This window comes from Coregonus clupeaformis, unplaced genomic scaffold (assembly GCF_020615455.1).
Source record: "Coregonus clupeaformis isolate EN_2021a unplaced genomic scaffold, ASM2061545v1 scaf1528, whole genome shotgun sequence".
NCBI classification, from domain to species: domain Eukaryota; kingdom Metazoa; phylum Chordata; class Actinopteri; order Salmoniformes; family Salmonidae; genus Coregonus; species Coregonus clupeaformis.
The window spans coordinates 6,503-24,578 of NW_025534982.1; the positions used below are offsets into that span (position 1 = coordinate 6,503).

At 43.0% G+C, this 18,076-nt stretch overlaps 1 pseudogene; it reads right to left on the reverse strand.

Annotated features, from left to right (window-relative positions):
• Positions 1-254: 254 nt before the first annotated feature.
• On the reverse strand, positions 255-12,137 carry LOC123487210 (annotated as a pseudogene).
• Positions 12,138-18,076: the final 5,939 nt, after the last annotated feature.

The window sequence follows — 18,076 nt, forward strand, 5'->3', positions numbered from 1 at the left end:
CCGTTTATTAGAAGAGTCAGGGTGAAGAGAGTCAGTCTGAACTTTATAAACTATCCATATAATCTTATTCATTATCTAAAAGGCAAAACTGATCCATCAGCACTGATCCATCAGCACTCCTACTCTGAGATGGTTTGTGGATACGGGCCCTGAGTACCAGTGTTCTGATCACCTCACCAACCAAATCTTGATAGACAAATCATGCTATGCCTGTCACTGTAGAAACATGATGTGAACAAGAACTGATCTTCCATTTAAAAGTGGGGGCGACTGCTGGGCTCCAGTAGGACCTCTTCCCTAGGGGGAGGTTGAGGTGGCGTTATCCAGGTCCCCCTGCTCCGAGATGGCCCGCTTGAAGCCCCGGCTGTGCCCATTCACCACTCCTCCACGGTGCCACTTACAGAGGTCCCCATTCAGGATGTCCTGGATGTGCTGCACGATGAGGTTGATGGCCACTGAGCATGAGAGGCAGATTAATAAGAGAGATGGAGGGAGGGAGGAGTATGGAGAGAGAGGGATATGGAGAGGGTATGAGTCTGAAGGCTTCATCAGAGTGCTATAACTTACCCATGTTGTCAACTCCTCGAGGGAATAATTACATCTGCATATTTCTTGGTCTGGGGGAAAATAACTAATCAATCTAAATTTGGTAGCTAATGCTCTCAAAAGACTGCATTTAGAACATAATATAAATTAGTCACTGGGTGTTATATGTGTCATTATCTTTTAAATGTCCATAATTAGCCCTATTAATAATGAATGAAAGTGTCCAATTTCGTTAGTTATCATCGGTGTATGGTGAGGGTGTGTGGCTCTGCTGGACATTTACAGGCAAACAGAACTCCTCGAAGGCTGGCTTGACAAACGTGGTGTACTGGTTAAGGATCTGCTCCAGGTCTCTGCCTCTCTTCATGTCCCGCAGAACTGCAGGTCAAAACCAAAACAACAACAACCAGGTCAGGACCAAGACAACAACAACAACCAGGTCAGGACCAAGACAAATGTGACAATACAGTATATACATCAAATATGCTAGAGAAAAGTGTGTGTATGAGTATGGAAGTGGACGTGCATGTGACAATCCCCCTTGTTAGGTGTGTGTGTGTTTCAGTAGTACCTCTGCGGACAGCCTGACATCAGAGTCAGTGTCCACAAAGAGCTTCATGTGAAACATGTCCCTCACTTCCTGAGAGTAGAATACCAGAATGCCCTCAAACAGAACCACATCAGCGGGTACACCGTGATCCTGTCCTGCAGCCTGGAAAAAACACACACATTAAGCACCAAATGTATAGTACACACAGAGGTATTCTATTGACAGACTAACTTTCACGTGAATGCATGGTGTGTGTGTGTGTGTTAATTAATCTGCAAATGCATTGACATTCATGTCTGAGGGACACACCGGACGATGAACGGCCGAAAGCAGTAGGTGCCGTGCTCTATGATTCAACACAGAATCAGAATGGCTGTCTGCACTTAGTTTTCACAGTGGCAAATATATTTTTTTAAATATATGGCACACGACACCGGTCTGATTGACGCCCGTCTCAGTGGACTAATCCATTGGAGACCGCGGGGATGGCACACCAGTACCACCACTAGTACATTTACCGTTAATTACCATCATTTCTAATTACAATGTTTGTTTATGGTAATTTCTGTTAATGCTTTTTTTCTGTTAATGCATTCAATGTATTATTATTATTACAGTCTTACCGTTGTCATTGTCGGAGTGGACGCGTTGTTTGCAGAGCGCACAACCTACGTTTATTTCTGAGTTGTTAATTTATTCATTGTCTTTTGTTTGGAGCGCGCCTGTCAATCTTGAGTAAGGACACGCACCTTGTAACACATAGAAGTAGGCCTAGGCTACCTGGCCTGCGCGCAAATGTAGGCCTATAAATGTGCCCATTTGGGGATCTGATACTATTTCAGATTTTCTTAATTCACCATCACTGTGGAGCTTCTCAAAGTAATTTTTTCTTTGCCTCATACAGCAAGTAAATGAAGTCTGTTTTTACATCCATTGAAAATGACAATAGTTCCTCAACGTAGCCTATTTCAAAATTATTTCCAGCTCTCTCCCTTTCGATAACCACACAGCATGAAAGGCAAAATAAATGTCATCCTCTGATCCAGTGGAAACGTCACAATATAGGCCTACCTGATTACTTCTTATCCCTTGCGCAAAATAGCCTACAGCTGTTGTCTGTCTGTCCGAACTCACTGGCACAGGAAACTGAGGGCCCAAAACATTTTATACAATGTTGCAAGTTTGCTAGCACGAGCATCAGGCTGGACCAAGTTAATAGTTGATACAATGTTTTAAGTTCCTTGCAGACAGGCCATGCGTAGCCAATGGGATTTATAGTATATTTATTTTTATCAGGATATTTTCTACCTGCAGGCTGCAATGTTTTTATTTGTTGGCTATATGTAGGCTATTTTTACATAGTTGGCAATGGCAATAGAAGTTACTTTTAGATTTGTATCATTTTCAATGTTGATTAACCACAACATTGATTTTGAGTTTTGAAGACTATTATAAATTAAATGAAACTGTTCTACGAAAATGAAAATCATAACTGGCACGCACGCAGTTCAGTAGAAATGGTACGATAACTTGGCACTCCAAATGGAAAAGGTTACCGACCGCTGGCGTAGCTATTACCGGCAACTTCAGGAGCGTAACGGCAGAATCTCGCGAAGACCAGCAGTAGAGGGAGGAGGGGGGTCAGGAACAGTTTTTTTAAAAATTCTGGTTAGGCTATATTGATCTCTGGCTCCCTCTTTAGTCATTTGTGTGTCTTCATTTTTAATCGCAGTGCTTAAACCATCAGACAAGCTCCGTAGCCTACATATAGTTGATTTTATTCAAACATAGGGTGTTTGGAAAAATACACGTTTTAAAAGCGATTGGTCAAAAGAACAGACGACCTGGGTCAACCAGGATTTTATTTAGTTGGGAACTGCCTAGTGTGCAAAACGTTTGGTCTTTTGCCAAACGTTTTGCGAACGGAAACCGCTGTTACTCTAGGGTCCAAACGGAAGCATACAGACTAAACGAAAACGGGAGAGACCCATCTGAATTTGTCCAAAATAAACTTGTTTTCATTGCACAAAGTTTTCAGTTTGGAGTAAATGTTTTGCAACAGACTAATGCAATGAAATCAGACTAATGAATACACCCAGTTCTTTTTGGTTTTTCTTTTTCTTTAGGTCAAGGGTCATCTATCTGAGCTCTGGAATGTGGAGGGTGGGCATTTTGATCCCGTCTGTCTGAATTCAAGAAGGGGCATTTCTGTACACTGGGTCTGGATGGAATGTTTCCTTCTCACCTGGAATGCGTGACAAAGTCATATGTCGGCACCTCCACCACACTCCCCTCCACAATATCCTTCAGGGTTTGGTACATCAACTCTTTGTCGAAAGCATCTGTAATAAACATTAAGGTTATTAACTCAATTACACTGTTCAGCCAGAACATTAGCCATTTATAATTCTAGCAAAGATTCATTAAACGCCATGATTAACTAAATCCCACGTTATCTAAGTGATAAGTGACTGACTGAGAGCTTGTGTTATTACAACGATTATACTTATGTTATTACAATTCATACAGGCCTGTAGTACATTTTACATTTACGTTTTAGTCATTTAGCAGACGCTCTTATCAAGAGCAACTTACAGGAGCAATTCAGGGATTCTAACCAGCGACCTTCGGTCCAATCTTTAGGCCCAACGCTCTTAACCGCTTAAGCTACCTGCCACCCCCACCTGGGTGGTCAAAGTTGTAATGGCCCTTGAGTGCCTTGGCCTTCTGGTCAGGTGTCAAGACTCTGTAGAAACTGTCTTGGCTGCGTATAGCAACTTTCCTCTGACGATGGTCCACCTTGTTCTGGCCCAGCAACTCCATGATTTTGGCACATACTGTTGACTAAAAACAGACAGGTTTATTATTTCCTAGATTAGCACAGTTTAGCTAAATCTATCACATAGAAAGGGTTATGTGTATTTCAACATTTTGTGAGTTGAGTAAAGTTTCCATGAATTGTGTGTAATATACCATGTTAAAGACCTGTCACACGCAGGAAATGCATTGACATTTGGCATATTTTCAGTTTGATGATGAGGTTGGAGCAGAGAGCAGTAGCTGACACATTTCAAAATAATCTCACAGACAGAAAACAAGACACTAACGTTAGTTTAATTGATGGCTTGGTGGCAAGAGACGTCCCCATTTCATTAGCAATGTCACATCACATCACGAGTTCTCCTATTCCTGCATGACAACTGTTAGAAATTGCGTAATTCAAATCTGGTATTGGAAAAATAGAAAACATAATCAAGAGATATTCATTCCAAGCTAAACAAAACCCAACTATAACACAAGGTTATGACTGAAATGCCCTCTCAAAGTGGTAGAGAAAAATAGTTCTAGAAAATGATTGACTGTTAACTGAGAGCTTTGGATAAGTATATATAGGCCTACTTTATTGATATTGGCCACTACACTTCAGACTGTCAGACCAAAATGTTTGGCTTCTTATTTGATAAATCATTTTTTCTTAAATGTTTCCCTCTGAAAATACACTCAGGTGTTATTGTATGGGAAAATCAAAAGCGAATAGCTACTTGAGACATTTTGTTGTAAAGTTCTCAAATGGCTTAACAGAAATGTCACAATAATATGGATGGAGGTCTAGTGATTGTATTGTTTGTTTCCTTATGAAAACACACAGAACGTACCCTGTTCCTCTGGCACAGTGATGTAATCGTGTGGTGGTCTAAAACAAGTGTATCATGCCTCACTATGTTGGTTTGAATGTGAGGTTTAGCAAAAAAATTCACTGTTCGGAAGTCATTTTCCCAAACATTTGGTTGTTTTACGTTACCCTACAGTTTAATACAAACCCAAATCAAATAGCTACAGGTAGCCTACTACTGAATAAAGACCTGGATAAGTAACAGGCACTACCATAATGTTTGCTAGAAGGAAGAGAAAGAGAAACCTAAGTAAGCTCTATGTTGCTCCCTTATTTCAAAGCCTGAAGCAGCCAGCCATAGTTGTAAAGGTCACTTGGGTTTAGGAGATTACAGTAGAAATCAATCTATTTCTCAGAGATTACTCCATTATGACCATCATCTGACAACAATAAGGGTCCAGCGGGCCCCTACAGATCAGGTTAGATTAGAGTGACCAGTGTGGCCCTACAGATCAGGTAAGACTAGAGACGACCGGCTGGTCTGTCTCAGTGGGCTTGGTAGTGGAACCAGCCAAGGGACAACAAGGGGGATTTAGCCTGTGTCCCAAATGGCACACTATTCCCTATATAGTGCAACTACTTTTGACGAGAGCCCTATGCCCTGGTCAAACGTAATGCACTGTGTAGGGAATAGGGTGCCATTTGAGACAAAGGCTATTTAGAATTGAGCTCTTACTCCTGAGGGGGACAAAACATCCAACCTCCTATGCCTCATGGACTACTGTAGCCACAGGGGTGAATCGAATTAAAGCAATCGGTCATTTGATGCATGGCTTGAGTTCCCACTGTGTTTTGTGATGCTTGAAGGAATTGGATCTGTTTCGTCGTTTCTGAATAAAGGAAAGAGTTAATTACTTGCTTGTGTAATTCACTTGAGTCACTTGCTTTGGCAGTATATGTTTCCCATGCCAATAAAACCCCTTTGAATTTAGAGAGAGAGAGAGAGAGAGAGAGAAAACGGGACCAAGCTCAGTGTGGGTGGGCTACGGGCCTCCATAGCTCCATAGGCTAGGTGACTGAAGAAAGCTAATCTGATTTAGCTCAACACTAAGCCACTAACAGGATCAGTTCACCTGTTAAAGCACTGCTACACAACACAAGGTAACACAGGCTGCTGTCACGCTCCACACATACACTCAATGACAAACACACTATGGGACCATTACTTGGGCCAAAAACTTTACATGTGTTTTTATATAAGTAACTCAGTTTGGTGTAAATCATGCACTGATATCAATGTTACATTTAAGTAAGTGAGAAAAGTGAGTGTGCATAAATTAGAAATCGTCCCTACAGTATGTGTTCTTATGTATCAATTTAATGTTGCCCTCATCAATGGTCCCGTTCAGCTCAGTTGGTAGAGCATGGCGTTTGCAATGCCAGGGTTGTGAGTTCGATTCCCACAGGGGACCAGTATGAAAAAAAATTAAATATGTATGCACTCACTAACTGTAAGTCGCTCTGGATAAGAGTGTCTGCTAAATGACTAAAATGGAAATGGTCGATTTCCTAGTTAGGGTTCTTTCTCAGTTTTAGAATTGTGATCTGTTTCCCTCATCTTAGTTCACATGAGGGCGGGAGTAGTCTACAGGTTAGCTACCAGCCCTTAGATACATGCTCCATAATCTGCAGACGGCACCACACATGGCCCCACAAGCCATGAATGTTGTCCCTGTGACTCAGTTGGTAGAGCAATGTCAAGGTTGTGGGTTCGATTCCCATGGGGGACCAGTATAAAAGAAAAGAAGAGAACGGAAATGTATGCACTCACTACTGGAAGTCGCTCTGGATAAAAGTGTCTTCTAAAATGTTAACTTTTAAATAATTAAAACAGCCAGCCATGCCATATCTCTATTTCTGCAGTTATGGCGAGGTATGGCATTTTCTTTGGAGATTGTTTTGGGTATTTACCAGACTCAGGGAGGGACAGGCAGCTAGCTCATGGCAGTCACACCACACAACCTCTGACTGGTCCCCTGTTCACATTGCCCTGGAGTCATCAGACAGGCTAGCCACACCACACAACCTCTGACTGGTCCCCTGTTCACGTTCTGCTGGAGTCATCAGACAGGCTAGCCACACACTGTGACACAAACTCTTTTTCTCTCCCTAATTTATACATGCAATGGTCGCCTAGCAACTGCTACAACACCCGACCCCCACCTCACCTCCCTCTCCCATCTTACCGCCTCCTTCTCTCTCTCTCTCGCTTTCGGTCTCTCTTCCCTTACCTCAGTAATAAATGTGCCATTTCCAGTCTTTCCTGGCTCCAAAAGCCACACTTTCGCTCTCTCCAGCCCTCCCCTCGCAACTCTCTCTCCAGTGTTCAGTGGGAGTAGGCTCTTTGAAGAGCTGTTTTTCGTTTTAGTGTTCCCAATATTCTGCCGTTATTTAAAGTACTTTAGTCTATTTATTTAAATCAAATCATTCCCACCTAATTAGTTAAAGTTGGTGCATATTTATATTTCAACAATAAACCAAATTATTTCAGTCTAATTGTTTAACCAGTATTTTGCAGGGTCAAACATCAAACGCCACAGTTCAATCATATCAGCTCAAACGTTTCAGTTCAGTCACACTAGTCATTCATCACAACCAAGCTAAGAGTGTGCAATAATTCTAACTAGATAGCTAGCTAGCTGTATACCATTAGCTAGCTAACTTTAAGTGCCTTAAATTTATGAAAACAGACGTTCGTAAATTATTAGGCCAAAGAAAATACAAATTGTTATCACGTTTTGGTACAGGGGCGTGTCTGCTCTCAGTGCATGGGGCAACGAAAGCTAGCTAATTTTCCCCAAACATCAGACACCCCCTGACCTCGGACACTCTAGCGGTTGGAGGACTGAATCACCTCGAGCTCAACATTTAAATGGACTGAAAAATAACGGTACGTTTTGTGACTAACGACACCCTTTTAGCTAGCTGACCACCGATTTTCAGTGCAATTTCTGTAAGTTAAGTTAGGTTTTGAGAGTTTTCAAAAAAGTTATATGTACACATTTTGTGGAACACGCTGCATATTGTAAAATTCGACTGCGCGACAGACCACACCTAATTTAATATCCAACTTTTTACCTCTGAAATATAGCTAACGGATGTTCTAATGTTGCTATCTTAGTTGCTAAATGTTGATAGAACTGCTAAGTAAGCAAAAAAGGAAAGAAATTGTAAGTCTTAGATAATACATATCATGAAAACAGCTGCATGTTGTCAAGCTTTACCGTATCAAAATTGGAGTCCTCTGACGGAGGCGTTTTTGCACAATCTGCAAAAATGTATTTGGAACTTTGAACCATGAACTTTTTTGACACCTATCACTGTTGGCTATGTTTCATCTTACAACAGCTACATAGAGGCAGTATTTAGTTAAATGGTACAATGTATGCATCAATATTACACTAATTGGGACACTAATTTTCATTACAGATAACATCAAACATAAAACTTGGGTACACTTTCAGTTATTGTGAAAACTTTCATCACCTTTCAATGCCTTAGCTTTGAAATGTAAATGTTTATACATATTCAGATTGAGTTATCTTTCTAAAATGTGTATAGTATGCCAAGTTATTTAGCTACATGTATTTACCACTGCAGCATGGAGAAAGTCAAGAGGAAGCAGTGGAGTGAGGTGGACATGTTCCATGCCATGGAGGACTCGGGCAGGGATGGCTATCCGCCAGGCTGCCAAGGTTAGGCATCTTTTGTTTTTAGGAGATTACCATGTGTATGTGAATTTTATCTGCTAGTAACAGTTTTCTTTTCTTATCTACCAAGGTGCATGGTGTACCTCGGCAGACCCTGGCGGACAGGCTGAGCGGCCGGGTGACCCATGGTTGTCGCAGTGGACCACCCACATTGCTTGCACCAGAGGATGAAAAGTCTCTGGTGCAGTACTGTATCTACTGCGCCAGCCATGGGTTCCCCTTCACCAGACAGAGGCTGATGAAATACGCCGACAAAATACGCAGGTATTTGGTGTTCTATGTGTTTATGTATGTAGAATGCTGGACTGACTGTTATCAATGTGTGTGATGTAAATGTGTATGTGTATGGTGATGCCAAAACAAACATTTTCATCCTGGATGGACAATTATATATTCTATTCTATTGTAGGTTTCGGCACCCAGGGGAAACAATCCCACCACTGGGGAAGAGTGGTGGGAAATGTTCAGGAGGCACAAGAACCTAAGCATGAGGAGGCCGGACACCCTGGATAGGGGGAGAGCTGAGTGTGCCACACGTCCGACGATGGACACCTTCTTCGCTTCTTATGAGAAGCTTCAACGCAACTGGGGAGGACATCCCCCCGTTTATCATCTACCCCAAGTGTTTCCCCGGTGGCCACTACACACTGGGAGGCCCCCCCCCCCAAGCCTTGTATGGACAGTCAAGCAGTGGCTACATTGACGGGGACCTGTTCAGGAAGTGGTTTCAGCACTTCATTAAGTATGCAGTGAAAGAGCGCCCTCTCCTTCTCCTCTTTGATGGGCACAAGAGCCACATGGACCCGGAAGTGCTCGCGGTGGCACTAAGGGAAGGGGTTATACTTCTTTGTCTTCCACCACACTGCACCCATGTCCTGCAGCCGCTGGACGTGGCATACCTTTGGCCCTTTAAAGGCTGAGTTCTCCAAGGTAGCTGGAGACCTTAGCCATTTTGACCACTCCTACATGGTAAACAAATCAGAATTTGCCAGAGTATTCCGCTATCCGTACCAGCGATGCAAGGACATGCGCTATGTGGTGGAAGGGTTTAAGAAGTGTGGCCTCTTCCCTTTTGTCCCTTCAGCCATTGAAGGGTCCCGTTTAATGCCGTCTCGGACCTCACCGGGTCCCAACACCGCCTCTACTGGAACCAGCAGCAATGTGCCATCCATCAGCACCTCCTCCCCAGCGACCACAGGAGGACCCTCAGCCCCTGCCCCAGTCCCAGCCGCTGCTCCAGTCCTATCCCTAGCTCTAGAAGAGCACCCCCTAATAGAGGGGGGCTGATAGCGAAGGACCTGGGGCACATCCTTACTGTCCTGAAGTATCGGCTGGACCGAACAGAAGACTCCCTGTGGTCGCCACATGCCTCACCGGGAGGAATACACGCGCCAGCAGGAGAGGGGGTGAGAAGGGAGAGGGCCGGGGCAGAGGAGAAAGAGCTCGGGCAGCCTCAGAACACAGAGGGCACAGGAGAGGGCTGCCATGGATGAGACCATTGACGCCATCGCCTCTGCTGGAACCACTACTGACAGCTGCATCACCACTGCCAGTGCCTCCCAGTGTGCAACACCTGTAGGAGCCGCCGGAGTCCCCAGCTGCAGAAGAAGGCCACATGCCTACTCTCCGGCCACACCATCGTCGGGCCCTCAACCCCACCATTACAAACACCAGCTCCTCCAAGCCATCGTCGGCGGTTTTGTCCACCACCACCCCAAGGCACACCACCCCCCATGTCTGTCACCACCAACACGGCCTCCTCTGGACCAACTGCCTCCTCCGTCTCCCCTGGTCACACCACCATAGCAGCCTCGTCTGGTGTCCCTGCCCCCTGCAATTTGAATACCACCACCTCCACAGGTAAACACATGTTAAATTACGAAAAAAATGACTGTTTGTTATCTGTTTTATAAAACAGCAATGTAAAAAAAAGATATATATATCTTTATATATCTACAGTAAATAGCACCAGCCCTCAAGTCATCTCCGCCTCTCCAAAACCTCTGCAGCTTCCTCCAGAGGTATTGATGTAAAAAAGTTGAAAAGGGTTTTCATGCAACATGCTCTGTCTAACACTACTTTTTCTCAAACTGCAGCACAGAAAAGGAAGAGAAAAGCTACACGGTCACATCTGTCACACCACCCATGGCACCACTCTCAGGTACTTCATAATCTGTTTTTCTCGCCTCTCAGTTGTATCAATTACTATTGTTGTTGAAGAACTTCTACATTTTGCAAAACCATATTAATCAATTTGTATTATTATTAAATTTTTTATAAAAGAAGACACCACCTGCTGTGCTCGCTGGGGAGCGTGATCCGCCTGCAAGCTCCTCTCAGGAGTGTAGATCCGAGGTGCCATGGGTGTGCGTGTGACTTTTGCCAGCACTGGTTCCACTGCAGGTGTGTGCAGTGGGATCAAGAGGTAGCGGTGGAGCTGGATTTTTATTGTGATTTTTGTGACAATATAGGGATGGAGGTCGAGATTTAATTGTTTGTTTTGTTTGTGTTCATATGAAATTATTTATTTGTTCAAAAAAAATGAATGTCTAAAATATAATATATATATTTATTGAACCCATCTTGTGTATTTCTTCCTTTACTTTCCAAGTGCACCTCTGCAACACAAACTCCAACAGTGTTTTCATTGTTTTATGTTAATGCACATAACTGAAATTAAAGGTATTTGATGTAAATTATTAATACTCATATTTCATTTGGTTACAACACTGAATATGTGGTGAAGAACCATTTTTTAAGAGTCCACAAGAGGGCGCACGGGCTACGCAATGAAAAAGTTGACAGGCAAATCATTATTTTTTACCTGAAGACTAGCCAACTAGTCAACTATCGTGGTTGGTGTCTCTTTTTCAACAAAATTAAACGGATATATCTTGTAATTGAACAAAATAGTAAGGTGCCCAATAACTGGGGGCCGTATACAGATAATACGGACGTATTTTTTTGCTAAACCGCTTATCAAAAGCAGATAACAGTAATATTTTCAAATGAAATGTCAAACTTGCTAATTGCTAAACCGTTAGCTAACATTTTTACGACACCAATAATCACAAAACATTGAAGGCTTGATCACAAGATAACACTGTTGAAGGTAATATATTTCTTAAACGCTGTTGAATATGCCGATAATACGGGATTCTACGCTAACGTTTCCGACTAACGTTACTGTTTGTTGATGTGACCTAAAATTAAAGGCGCTTCATGGTCAATCTCTGATCTGCCGTGCAGTATTTACGGTGATATGGCCTCTGCAGAAGTCAAGGCATTCATGCTTCGCGGCGCAGAGCTGATGTGAAGGAAGTTGTCAAGTTAGTCAGTTTGTGTTTACACAGGACCTTCTGCCCTCAATCATGTCAATGCGGAGCTATACGGAGCCTTCCGCATTGTTACAACACGGCGATGCCGTACAGAGCTCAATCTGGCCACCACCATTACGGCGCCTCCGAGCACATTTTCGGATCAAGCATAAATTGGCTCTTACTAACCCATACAGCTAGATAAGGCACGCTAGCTATTATTAGTTACCTACCTTGCCACTGGCCGTTCCTCCGCTAACACCGATCAGAAACGGACGGGCCGCTCCATCTCGAACGGTCTGATAGCAGTCATATCGGGGCAATTTGTCGAGTAACAACATGCTTGTTTAGCTAGCTTGCTGCCTTCTTTCTTCTTCTTCTTCTATAAAGATTTATGGAAGACTACACCTATTTGGTATTGCCGCCACCTCTGTACGGGGTCCTCTTCTTTGATATTATGGCGGTCCGCAAACAAATGCTATTGGTGCATGCCGCCACCACTGTTTTGGCTGTATATCAGCCCAAATAATTAACAAAATAATACAAAAACAAAAATCAATGCGCTCCTTTATTCAGATTCAACTGCCAACGCCCATCCCTGCAGGTTCTGGGGGCCTGAGAAAAAAATAGCATCTTCGGACAGTATTCTTTGCACCGTTTGGGCAGTGAAGTCATGGAAACCCAAAAACCTTTCAGCCGCTGATCCTATTATGTCCAGTTTCTTGGACTTTTTGTTCGTTTGTGCAGTACAATTAATCACATGCGCGATAAACACCATAACATTCACCTCAGCACAATCAGCATATCAGTTTCCTCAACTGTTGAACAACACTCTGAATCTCCCCAGTCTAGCTGCTTTAAGTAAAACAATAATCTATTCACGTTCATACGTGTAACAACGCGAGAACACGGACAAGCACTTCCTTCAGAAAAATAATGTTTGTAAAAACGTCAAAATAAGGGTCCTCATTTTGAAACTCGAAATAAGTGTGAAAAAAATGCTGTAATGTTGCAATAATACATTAAATTGGCCACCATGCAGTTTTTGTAATGTTCTATTGCCTAGGCCTACTGGTTCTCTGAAGCATCCTGAAGAGTTACCTTGTTGTATAATGTATACCATTTACAACTGGAATCTATATTGATATTACAATAAGGTGTGTATATTTTTTTCTTATGAATACATTCCTTTGTTGTTATCCAATAATTTTCACTTAGCAAAAATTACTTAATATCAAGCCAAAACTGATTGTGTGGATGAACAAAGGTAATGTTTACATAGTCCTATGTACATCCCAAATGGCACCCTATAAAGTACACTATCGGCCCTGGTCAAAAGTAGTACACTATGTAGGGAATAGGGTGCAATTTTTAGGACACAATCAGAGGACACGCTCATTTATAGGACAGTAGCTGTGAAGTGATACACATTGTTGCAGTGTGGTTTTTACTATGTTTATGAGCTTACTACTACAAAATATACTGTATTTCAACCATAGAAGTGGGTTAATTGGTTAAGGTAATTGAAAATAGGCCTATTTGGCTCTGGTGATTTGTCTGTCAGGATGGGTGTGGTCTCCCATGGCATCACATTACATCACAATCATGATGTCATAAATGACTGTGTTCAGATATGTTGACAGCCTAAATGGTTTGCCATAGCGTTACTGTCACATTACGGCAACACTTAAGTTCAATTCAGGGTCAAAACCATTGCTATATTTTGGATGGTTAATTTTGAAGTGCTTGGTGGTAAGTAGTTGTGACCACTTGTGATTTAGGTGAGTAGTCCTACTTTGTGGCACAATTTAATTGAGTTTATTTAAATAATATAATAATATTTTTAAGCCATATTGTATCTTTTTCAGGATTACAGTAATTGAGGGAACTATGGGAAAGTTCTCCTTCCCAAGGCTCATCATAAGAATGGTTAGAATCCCTTTTCTCTCACCACCCTCAGTCAAAACTCCAGTGCTTTAAAATCATCATTTTGACATTTAGGCCTATGAGCTTTTCTAAGATTGAAAATAACAAGCTTGTATAATGATAACCTCATTACTGACTGCATGTTTGTCCTCATTTTAATTTCTAGCCATGGGCAAATTGGACTGCACGGGACGATTTCTGCACAGGAACTAACGAACTCCACAGGCTCAGAACAAACCACCCCTCACAACTCCTCACAACTCCCCAGCCATACTGTAAGTCCCATCTGCAGGCTAACTCTATGATCTCTAAAGTGGTCCAGACTAATAATTTATGGCCAATCAGTGTAAACTTCGTACTAACTACGGCTTGATCTAGTGTCAACATTATACCTTCTTGATATTCTATATCAACGGAAAACGATGGAAGGCACATAATAATCCAATGAGTAAAACAAAATATACCATGTTCTATTCTCAATATCCCTACTGCCCCAAAGGTGTGTAGGCAGGGCAAGGAGAACACCGATTCAACCCCGAAGAAGAGGAAAAAGAAGAGGCACAATGAGAAGGGGACCCAGGTTGAACTAGGCATGCGGGAGGATATCCATGACCTTGAGCTCGCCATTGGAGATTGGCTAAAGAGACATGGAGAACTGAGCGAGGAAACATAAGGGAGATGAAGGCGCTATATGGAGAAATATTTAGGCTGCAAAAGTTGTTGGAGGAGGTAACGAGCTGTTTTCTTAAATCAGACTTCTCAGTAGATATACTGTAGTTGCTTTGAGATGTTCCCAATCCTGATACACGGAAATTAGATCTAAATAGTTTGAATAGTGAAATAAGACAGCAATAAAAAAACTGCACACTGGTAGTATTCTCAGGAAGGTCTGCATTCTGCACTGGTAGTATTCTCAGGAAGGTCTGCATTCTGCACTGGTAGTATTCTCAGGAAGGTCTGCATTCCTAGAAGAGTTGAAAAAGAATACATCCAAAAAGTGTGGACGATCCCATTTTCCTAATAAGCTAATATACAGTAATAAAATGTTCTCTCTATAATATGTACTACCCATACACATATAATTGTTTTAAGATAGTAATAACATGGACCATCAAGCTATTAAGTAATAAAAATGCTTGTCTGTCATCATACAGATTGGGGTAGATAAAGGGGTGATCAAGCAGCGCTCCACCTCCTCCATTCTTTGTCCCGTCTCCCGACACTGCCAGCTCTCCCCAGGTACAATCTCCACAGGTACCTCACCAAAAGCCAATCGGAGTGTGACCAGCATGCCGCCGCCACCCAGAAGAACCCGGCTAAGAAACACTCAATCTTTCCCCCTCTGGTCACACAGAGCTGCACCTCCCCTGACAAACGGCCTCATTCTCCGTCCAAGACGTCGCACCCACACGCTTCACACAGATTTTCTGTCCCATCCCACCTCCTGGCTCCCGGCCCTCCTGCCCAGCTGAGGCAGACCCATCCGCATGTCCACCCCAGGTCCCCATTGACTGACCAGGCAAAGGTCAAGGATAAGGTCAAGAGGTCAGAGGTTGCATCGTCTGAGGAATTGTCTGAGGAAGTTCAACGGAGAGGCGCAGAAATTGAGAATATGTATAAAGCGCAGCTGAAAGAGAGGATGGCCCAAAAGAGAAAGGAAGAGATTCTGAAGAAAAGGATAAACAACTATGACAAGAACGATGACACTGAGGCCTCCTGCTCCTCTGCAGTAGGACAATCCAAGACCCCTGCCACAGCCCCCGAGCGTCCGGCCAGCCCAGAGGCCACCACAGATGCCACGCCAGTGGCCGTCCCAAGAGGACACTCAGGGGGCCACCCAGCAGGACCTAGCAGAGGTTGTGAATGTGCTCAAGAGGCAGTCATCTGACCTATACCTGCCTGACGACGTGTGAGGATTCACTCACGTGAGCTCCATTTACGAGGAGCTGTGCCCACTTGCTCACAGGGTGAACTCAGAAGCTGACTACATCAAGGCGCTCTGCGACACCACTGGAGAAGGCTGTGACGCCCTTGCGCTTGTCTCAGGAGGATGTGTCTCAGAGTATGAGTGAGGACACAAGTGAGGAGGGGAGTAGTGAAAGTGAGGGGAGAGCATGAGTGGACAACAACAGAGATGTCTACACAGGGATCCTTATGGTGAGAGGGAGAGGAAGAAGATTGATAGTCGTACAATGGAAGGGAGATATGCAACCGCAAATGCAATGTCTATGATGGCGAGCCTAGGGAAAGAAGAACTTAATGCCATGAGCTACGCAGAGAGGATTAAATATTTCAAGGACGAGGCTAAGAAAAAATGAAGAGATGTTGAAGATGAAAAGTGGGAAGGAAAAAGAAAGGAAGGCGGAGAAAGACAGGGAAGAAGAGCTAAAAAAGTGGGAAAAGAGACAGAAGAAATCGGTTGAGGAGGAAAGGAAAATGACAGAAAAGATGGAAAAAAAGAAGTTAGAGGAGCAGATGAAAGGGGAGAAGGCAGAGATGAAACTAAAGATCGAACAAGAGAAAAAGAGACAAGAGCAAGAGAAAAAGAGAGAAAAAAAAGAAATGAAGAAGCAGCAGATGCAACAGAAGGCCCGCGAAAAGAAGAGAAAAAGAGGGTGGAGAAAGAAAAAAAGAGGGAGAAAAAGAGGGCAGAGGGAGTTGAAAAAGATTGAGAAACAGAGGATGGAGGAGGAGAAGAACAGGGAAAATGGAGAGAATGAAGGTGCTGGAGATGCAGCAAAAGGCACAAGAGAAAGAAGAGAAAAGGAGGAAGGAGGAGAAGAAAAGGAGATTGAAGATACAGCAGGAACAAGAGAAGGAGGAGAAGAAAAGGCAGAAAAGGATATGGGACGAGGATAAGAAGAGAGCAGAGCTTCAAAGAATAAAAGATGACGAGGCCAGGTTCAAGATGGAGATGGAGAAACTATATGAGAGAGAAGAGCGGATTGCACAGATTGAAAGAGAAAAGAGGCGTGCGGAGTATGAGAAAAAAGGGCAGACACAGAGAGCAAAAACAGGTGGTGCCATACCAGGTCACAGCGTTTACATCTTTGTGGACGGAAGAGAGGGAGCAGTGTCCAGAGACCGCTCACGCACAGTCTGCCAAGAGGAGAACAAGGAAGAAGCAGAAGAATGAGGCGGACGAGGCGTTGACAACTTTTGAGTAGATGACGAAAGAAAAGCGAGCAGACAAAGGAAGAAAGAAATGTTGTCAATGCTCTTAGGTATGTTAATAGATGTAAATAAACAAACATTTTTATATTTAAGGCAAAAAAACTAACAACAAAACTGGAAAAGGAGCAAAAGGGGGGAATAATACAGAGCCAGGCATGAGGGTGAAGAGGAGAAAACATGAGAGGAGGAAAGGAGACCAGAGTGGTTTATCAGGAGGGAAATAGGAGATATAGAATTCAAGTTCTGATGGACAGAATCAGGACGGACCATGGGATAAAAGGTCAATGAGATTAGCAGTAAAGAAGAGCTAAGTGGATCAAAATAAAGTTATGGAAAAACGCAAGGGGGGAGGACAATACTCAGAGGCAGAAGAAGACAAGATAAACAGAGACCAAGAGAAAAGAGGTGAAACCGTTTCATAAGAGTAATAGAGAGGAGATGGACATATGGGCAAATTAGCTACTCCCAACTGGAACCTAGCTAATGCATTCCGAAGAGGCAGACTTCAGTCTGAGGTAGATGAAAAGAGCAGCCATAGAAACAGATCTGTAGAAGCATCAATTGGAAAGGATGGGAGGGTTGGAGGAGGAGCACATTTGGATGACTACATTAGGTAAGTGTTTAGGATCAAAGCCTGTTCTCTGTAGACAACTGTATTAGTGTTGACAGAAGTGCATTTATGCAATGTCTTTCAACTCAAAACTACAATTCCTGATCTCATGTGATTATTCACCTCATGTAAGTGGGCTTTGGATGTTTATTTTTTCCTGAAACAGATTGTGGCATATGAGGTCACTTTATCTGATGAAGCATCAATAGGAGAGGATGAAAGGGAGGGAGGGAGAGGAAAAGACAGAAGAACAGATGAGGTAAGTGCTTGGGCTTTGTGATAAGAGGATGGGGGGCTCCAGAACTCGGCTTCATGGTTTAAAATTATAAGACAAATGTATTACTGGTGAATCCCATTCGTTCAATGACTGTTTGTTGTTTTACAGGAGCACTATGTTCTGCTTCCGTGTGGATTGACAGCATTGCCTTTAATGAGCTGCTGGAGGGAACAATGGAGGAAGAGGGAGAGCGTCCATTATAGGCAGTTTGCCATGGCCCTAAATTGGCTTTTGGATGTTCATTTTTCCTGCTTTTAAATCATACAACTTTACAATAAAAATGAATTGCAAGC